The sequence below is a fragment of the Notolabrus celidotus genome, chromosome 9, assembly GCF_009762535.1.
Source record: "Notolabrus celidotus isolate fNotCel1 chromosome 9, fNotCel1.pri, whole genome shotgun sequence".
In the NCBI taxonomy this organism is placed as follows: Eukaryota; Metazoa; Chordata; class Actinopteri; order Labriformes; family Labridae; genus Notolabrus; species Notolabrus celidotus.
The window spans coordinates 35,999,793-36,008,307 of record NC_048280.1 but is presented as its reverse complement, the minus strand read 5'-3'; positions in this window follow the sequence as shown (position 1 = coordinate 36,008,307).

Here is an 8,515-nt window from a genome sequence, read left to right as displayed (position 1 = left end):
GGCACAAACTGTACGGGGGGTGAATTTCTTCATAACATGGCAATTTCAAGGATATCAAGATTACAAATTTTCCATGATGAGAGGCACAGCTGACTTGATTGACAGGCGGGAACACTGTAGCCTTTAGTGAGGAGGCTCAAACCCCGCCTCTTTACCTCACACTAGCTCCACAGCAGTGAGGTTGAGTTCAACATTTCCAATATGGCTGCCACCGCCGATTGGCCTCAAAACAGTGCTTCAGTAACAGATGGGTGATGTCACGGATACTACATCCATTATATTTACAGTCTATGAGTCTCAGGCTGGATGTAGAGTCTTCAGTTATCAGGCCCCTCTCCTTTGGAATCATCTACCAATCAGGGTCCAGGAGGCAGACACCCTCTCTACTTTCAAGATTAGGCTCATACCCTACAGCTTATAGTTAGAGCTGGCCCAGGCTTGGACCACCTACACAGCTCTTAATGGTCAGACACCTTCGTTTCTTACTTTTGAAAGCAGGGAACCTTCAGTCTCAAAGAAGTAGAGCCTGGTTGGAGTGGACTGGTTAAATGTACTGAGAACATTTTTGCTATGACTGACATCATTAAAATAAGGCGTCATGATGGACTGCTTCTTGGTCCCTTGGTCAGAGACGTGTCTGCCCAGGCTGGAAACAAGTGTTCTCATTTTATGCTGATACATAATCAAAAAGTGATCCATCTCTGAGCTGATGTGAAATCAAAAGAATTGTTAATTACTGGTTTATTTGGTCAGAGTTGTAAAGCATGGTTTGTCAAAGGACTTATATGTTAGCTGGTGGTATAACTTCAGGGCTGCAGAAAACGGCCATGAAAGGATGAATTAAGGACCAATGGGATGACAGATGCAGAATGTAGGGATGTCTCTTATTATTCAATTCATTGTTGTTTTTTTAATGAAGTGTAGTTGTACTTCTGTGATGCATTTCTTTGTTTGTTGCAGAAAGAAAGCAGAAACCTCCACAGGGACATTTGGAAATATTAGCTTGAATAAATGTTAACAGATATCTGCAGCCTCCTCCTTGTTTTCCCTCCTCCAGAGCTTGAAGTCTACAGTAAATAAGGTGCGTTACCTAACATGGATACAGCAGAAGTTTGGTAAACAGGTCTATAAAGATGAGGTTTTGCATTTTCCTCTCTGAAAAATGCATGCTCTATAAATGTATGTGCATCCTGAGTCAAAGGGCCGGGTAATTGAGCATCCAGCTAATTGATATTCAGCAGTGAGCGCTCCCGGCAGCTGATTGACTGATTCTAAGAACCAGCAGAGCAAACAAAGCAGCCGTGAGGAGGCTGTATCAGTGACGAGCTGCTTGAAAAGCCTCGCCTCCCGTCCTCTCAGCCTCCTTTTTTTTCCTCAAGATGTCTTTTAATGTATAAGAGCGGCCTTTTCTACAAAGAAGATCCAAGAGAGCACCTGCGTTTGATTTCTGGGCCGCAATTTCCCTCATTAGCCGAATATTCAATTAGGAGGGCCGTCCCCCGTATTGTGGGCTGAGATGAGGGTCAAACACTCAGGTCACTTTGAAGAGCTTGAGCACGGCGTCCTCGGCCTCGTGTTTGATAGACGACAACAGGCTGAAGATTACCATCAAACACTCAGGACTGATCTCCAGCTAAATGAGGGACAATGACTTCCTGATGAAATGTTCCCGCTGACCTCACAACTCACACACTTTACACACAAACACAAATCTGACCAACAAAGAAATAATGACCCTCTGTTTGATCATCCATGTGAGGACTGTAAGAGGTAAAGAGATGAAGTGCAGACTCAAAGATGCTCCTCTTCATCAGCAGCAAATAAAGGATGAAGAGTCTCATCGGAAAAGGAACAAAGTCAGAAATCAACGGGTGAGGAGAGCATCAGGAAAGAGGAGGGGCTCTCTCTTCTTCAGGTGTTTTGGCTGCTCACATCAACACAGCAGTCTGACTCAGGACACAGGTTCAACTCACTACCATCAGACTTCCACCAGATTCGTGTCCAGTCCATCTTTGATCCACTGCGGTCCGGCTTTGTGCTCTCTTGTCTGTCAACGAACATCAGCACAGAGGGCTTTGAGACTCCTATCTGTTGGCTAGGAGCCTCAAAGCCTGCCTCTTTACGTCAGACTCGCTATACCACAGTTATGTTGAGTTCAACATTTCCAATATGGCTGCCGCCACAGATTGGCCTCGAAACAGTGCCTCAGAAATAGATGGGTGACGTCACAGAGACTACATCCATTATCTATACAGTCTATGCATCTAAGGCTGGTCTTAAGAGTGGGGAAATAATGACAGGAAATACTGTTTTTATACTTCTGCATTAGCTGGCGTTACCATTACATACTTGTGCATCCACAAGTCTGCGTCGCTCTGCTATACTCCTTCAAAACACTGTGTTAAAGATTAAATGTAAGGAAATTCCAGAAGTATTGTAAATGCAGGAAGTACAATGCAGCCCAGCGGCCCAATCACAGGGCTTGCAATCTGCATTGTTTTTACGTGTAGTTACATTTGGGACATGCCTAGACTCCTGCGTTGGAAAAGGGCTATGTCCTTGATTCAAAGCAGAAGTATAAACCAGGCATTAGTAGGCAGATGTGAGAGCAGCCTGAGGATCTACTGGACCACAATCACCTCTGTTCGGTAAAAGTGGAGCAATAGTGGAGTCCATAAAGGTTTGCTGTTATGCAGATGACTCTTGGTTATACTTATCAATGAAGCCAGAAGAAACCAACTAGTTAACTAAACTAGAATTTCTTAAAGACATGAAGAGACTCTTTGTCTCCGCTGCGGTCCGGCTCCGTGCTCTCTCGTCCATCAACACCCACCGGTTGTGTTTTCAGATCACAGCACGGAGCAGGACCTCCGGACAGCTGGAGTCATGTGACCGAGGTTTTCCCACTGTAATCACTGAATCAAGGATTCTCCTCCTCCTCTCCTCATCCATGTTGTCTTTCTGGTCCTCTGAAAACCTCTGACCTGTTGACTCCAGGCCTGGCTCCGCTCATCATGACTTTGGTTTGTTGTTGTAGTTAAGTGAAATACGATCTGGTGATAACACAGAGTGTTTTATTCTGAAAATTAACCGGATGTTTTCATTTTGTTTTGGTGAAACCTGACTTCCTGTCCCGCTCCATCTGCTCTGTTGAGATTGATGCGTCGTGCTCCGGCATCCGACACAAATAGAAGTCTTGTGTATCTGATCCGGAGGACTCCGACCTGCTGGATCAGAGATGCAGCCGGAAGGCAACGGAGCGGATCCAGTGGAAGTTAACACATTGACTGGAATAGAAACCTATCAGATCTGGAAACGGACCAGACACTGATCTGGTGGACTTTGGCCGTAACTCAGAGACTGCTGAGACCTGAGCAAACACTCAAGACCGATCCATGAGACTCTGAAACCCTGTTCAGAGTTCAGGTTCCTCTCCTTCGCGGTCTGAGGATGTGAACATTAGCTGCTGTAGTTTCACTGAAGGAGGAATATTTGTGTTTGAGAACTGTTCGTCTGAATGTTTTGTCACTTTATACTCTTTATAACTAATTTGTGGAAATATAGAGAGGTATGATGGAGCATTAAATATGTATCAGGATCAAAACCAACACATTAACATCCAGGTGTGAATACATGCAGGGTGAGAACACGAGGCAGCTCTAATTGGATCACTTCACACCTTCATCCCAACATCTATGGTCAGAGCCGGAATGTTGGTGCCAAGTGTTCCTCCGAGTTGGACTTCAGCAGTCCTCTCCCCTGTCCTCCTGTCAGACTGGTGTCAGGTCCAGGACTCCTCTGAGGCAGCTCCAGGTCTCGCTCTGCTCCCAGAGGTAGTGTAATCCTCGGCCACAATCTGCTGTCTGACCACGCTGAGGTAAACCGATATCCCGGCATGCACCTCGGGTCTGCCTCATCAGCATGATCATTGAAACTCCTCATCAACACTCATCAATCTCTGGTCAGATCCAGGCAGCGGCGTCAGAGCAGGAGACACCGATTCACCGTGAGAGAGGGACTGATGTGAGAGGTTCACGTTGTCCAACACAGAACAGGAAGTCATGTCTCTGATTCAGCCTCACGATGGTACGAGGACCAAAACACGGTCAAGAGTCCTCTTCTTTAGACTCCTCTTGTTTTTAAAGCCAGAGCTGAGACAAGGTTGCCAAACACCCCATGATGTCAGAGATACAGCCACATGTAAAACTACAAGTCAAGGCTCAGCTCGGTCTCCTTTTTGACACACTGCTCTCCAAAACTTCAAATAAAAGCCTGCCTCAAATAAAGGACCAAGAGAACCTATCCTCGACACAAGTCAGATGTTTTCCTGGTGTGTGTTGGCCTCTGCCCCATGTCACTGATACTGTGTGTGATCTTCATGGATCTAGAGCAGGAGTGTCAAACTCATTTCAGTTCAGGAGTCACTTACTGCCCAATTTGATCTCAAGTGCATCGGACCAGTAAAATCATAACATGATAACCTGTAAAGAAGGACAACACCAAATTGTTCCCTTTGTTTTAGTGCAAAAAAGTACGAGAACATTCTGAAAATTTCATGAACTATCTTTCTACAGAAACAGCTGTTGTATTTTTCACCATGATGAGTCTCATAGTGGGGCCGAACATGATATTCGTTAAGCACTGAAACCTGCTGCAAACACACCAAGCACACAGGTTTCCCAGTCACTCTCTCTCTTGTTCTCCTGTATCCCTCTTTCAAGACCCAACTGAGGTGCAATACTCATGGTGGATTAAGGTGGGGTCAGACTGAGTCTTATCCTGTCTTGGTGTTGGGTCTCTGCTCATAATTTGACATAGAGTGGTCTAAACCAGGGGTTCCCAAAGTGTGGGTGCGGACACCCTGGGGGGTCGTGAGACACAAATGGGGGGCCGTGAGCTATCTTCCAGAATGTTTTTTTTTTTTAAAGGTGACATATCACGCTTTTTTCATCAACATATATTGGTCTAAGAGGTCCCCAAAACATGTCTTTAAAGTTTATGCTCAAAAAAACACTTTGAAATCAGATTTTGGTCGGCCTGAAAAACCCTCTTCTTCAGCCCTCCTCAGAACACTCTGTTTTCTCTCTGACCACGCCCCCTCCGGAAGTGGATGTGGCCTCAGCTCTCCAGCACGTTGATCTAATGTTTACATGTTGGCTGAATATACACGGCTGCTCACAGACCGCGTTACTTCAACCCTCTGAATCTGATCCAGAATCTGATCCTGACGGAGAGGCGCCTGCAGCAGGACCTTTCTGAACCATTGGTCACAGATTTAGTGTTTCTTGTTGTTTTATTTATCAGTATGTCGACGTGTGTCTTGGTACACAGCTACGAACATGTGGCTATGCTAACTAGCGCTAGCACTTATCCATGATAAATAAAAATCATCCACTAGATCTTCAAATCTGCAGACGTGGGGAGTAAAACCGACCTCTGCCAGAAAGGCAGCAGGACCTTTCTGAAGGATTGGTCACAGATTTAGTGTTTCTTGTTGTTTTATTTATCAGTATGTTGACGTGTGTCTTGGTACACAGCTACAGCTACAACATGTAGCTATGTAGCTATGCTAACTAGTGCTAGCACTTATCCATGACAAATAAAAATCATCCACTAGATCTTCAAATCTGCAGACGTGGGGAGTAAAACCAACCTTTGTGTTTATTAAGACAGCCTACAACTAGCATGCCTCCCTCCTAAGCTCCTTGTTAGCACACATGTGTGCAGGTAATGAAAAACAGAGGAGGGATTCAGTATTATTTTATACAGTCTATGGTCTGAACAAGCTCCGAGCTCTGACTCCGTGACAGACCGGATATTGTTGTTACGTAACAAAAACACAGAAGTCTGAAACGGCTGGTTTCACACACATTTACAGAAAGGTGGAGAAATCAGAACAGGGGCAGAATGGATTTTTTTCATTCTGTTTGTAGACAGGGACACATATTTCAGGTAGAGAACCATATTTCAGGTAGAGAACCATTAAAAAGTCAATTTTGCATGATATGTCACCTTTAAATTATCTAAAAATATGTATTATTATTTATTTTTATTTATTTACCTTGTTTTCTTATTTTTGTCTTCCTTTTTTGTTTGTACTGTTTATCATTATCATTAAAAGTCCCAGAGCACTGTTCAGGCGCGCTCCGTCAGCACTATAATTGTACGCGACCCCCAGAGGACAAATCTGAAATAGCAGATACTTTTATTGGAAAATGGCAGTTAATGTCTTCTCTCAAATTTCTTCACTTTAGGAAGTCATCAGCGGGCCGTATTGGAACTTCTAGCGGGCCAGGGACGTATTTTTGACACCCCTGATGTAGAGGCTCAGCCAGGGGGGAGGAGAGTTTCAGGTCTGGGGGCCTCTGAAATGTGTGTGGGCTCAGCCTTCGGGACGGAACCAGGAGGTCAAACCCCTGGAGGAAGCTGGTGCGCCTTCACATCTGAAGGAGGAGGAGGTTGAGATGGTTTGAGCGTCTGAGAGGATGCATCCCTTTAGAGGTTTTCTGAGCATGCCCAACTGGGAGGGGACCCCGGGTTAGACCAAAATAAAGAACTGAGGGGATTATACATCCCATCTGGCCTGGTGGAGCTGGAAAACATTGCTGGGGAGAGGGATGTTTGGGGTTCGCTTAGCCCGACCGTGACCTGGCTCCAGATTAACAGAAAAACATGAATGGATGGATTGGTGAAGCCCGATGCAGTGAAGGCAGGGCCAGGTCTCAGATTAAAGGGAACAGAAGCCTGCAGGGCTACGTCTGGTGCATGACATGGTCCCCCAATAAAACCTTAGTGTTTGAATCCAAGCTGACTGACACCAAAACGAGAGGGACATTGGTGTGCATGAATTTGACTTTTGAACAAATTTTTGTGAGACTGGGATAAAAGCCTGCTTTGGTAGTGCATGCTATGTGTAGTGTCAAGATTGGTACAAATGGATGGGCTCAGTTTAACACTGCTGGGTTCTTTTCAGGATGATGCAGGACACATTTAGAAATGCACAAAGTCTGATTTTAACTTAAAAAAGATGAGACCTATAGACAAAGTCAGACTCAGAGGACCTGGTAGTGTCAACCCTTGTGTCACACCAACAGAGAAGGAAACATTAGAGGAACACAGCGTTAAGAGATAAAGTGTATAAAGGACTGGATAAGGAGACAGTGACCTTTAAACTGAACAAATGTGCTCACAGCAGAGGATAAAGGCGGCCTCATGTGGAGATGCACTTATTTGGACGAGTATATTGGTGAAATGAACCTTTATTAAAGAGCAATATTCTCCATATACCACCTGCCAGTCTCATAATGAGTGGGGATTCAAATGAGAGAGGCTCCTTTCTTCAGCAGCAGCCGCTTCTTTTCATCAGCAGAGCACAAAGATGGAGGAAGAATAACGCACGGCACAAAGAGCTTTGCGTCTTTACAAGGCCGAATATTCTGCAGCAATAATCATATTAAACACGAGAGCAGGCGTGCTCGCTGTGAGAGGAGAGACAAACTGACAGAGAGGAGCAGGTCACAGGATCCATCAGGTGCTGCAGTGATTATAAATCTGCTCAGCACTCACTGTACAACACTTCTTTGTTTGCTTCGTGAGAAGTGAACACAGTCTGAGCAGCACACGCAGAGCCATCCTTCAGAATCCAGCAGCACAATGAGCAGAGAGCAGCGACCGGGTCCACACAGACCACCGTAGAGAGAGCGTTCACCCCCCTCTGTGCTCAGACAGATTTAACCTCAGCCAAGAAACCAGGCTGAAGCTCAACAAAACCAATCCCTGAAGTGAATTCATCTTCATATTAAGAGAGCGCAAGAGTCAAATCCTGCAGCCGGTTTTAAGGAATTGTTTGTTCTCTTTAATATGAGTACAGTAACAATACGAGTGAGAATCATTTTAATCATGTGCTGAAAGCTTTTAGGATATGAAACAACAATCTGACAAAGTGGACACCCCCTGATACCCCAAATCATTAAGAGATGAGATCCAACAGTCTGAGTCCTCCATAAATTAAATAGATGCTCTATTTATGGAGGAAACTTGCTCCTCTTAAAGCACAATAAATTAATAAAATGACTTTCCTCCATAGACTGTGAGGTATTAATAACTGATCATGTGTGTGATCATCCTGTGCTGGTTCAAATGAGGAACACTTTAAAGCTGGAGGATGTTTGTTGGACTGAACGCCTCTCACTCTGAACCCTGTTTATTCTGCTGTTTGTATGTGTAAGGTCACCTGTCTGAGTGTCACCTCTCGGGTATTAATACACCATATTCATACACAATGAAATAATGTTGATGTCATATTTAATATTTTTTTTTAAAGTTCAGGTTTACCTGGTTTTCTTCTCTTTTACTCACCAACATGTTCTGCAATGACAACAACCCTCCTCCTCACACGCAGAAGCCCTACAGGCCTGAAAATACACATTCAATGTTCATCATATGCCTTCATGAAAAGAGCTAGCATTAGCATTAGCATTAGCCCTTCAGAGTACACTGTCCAATAAACAACTGT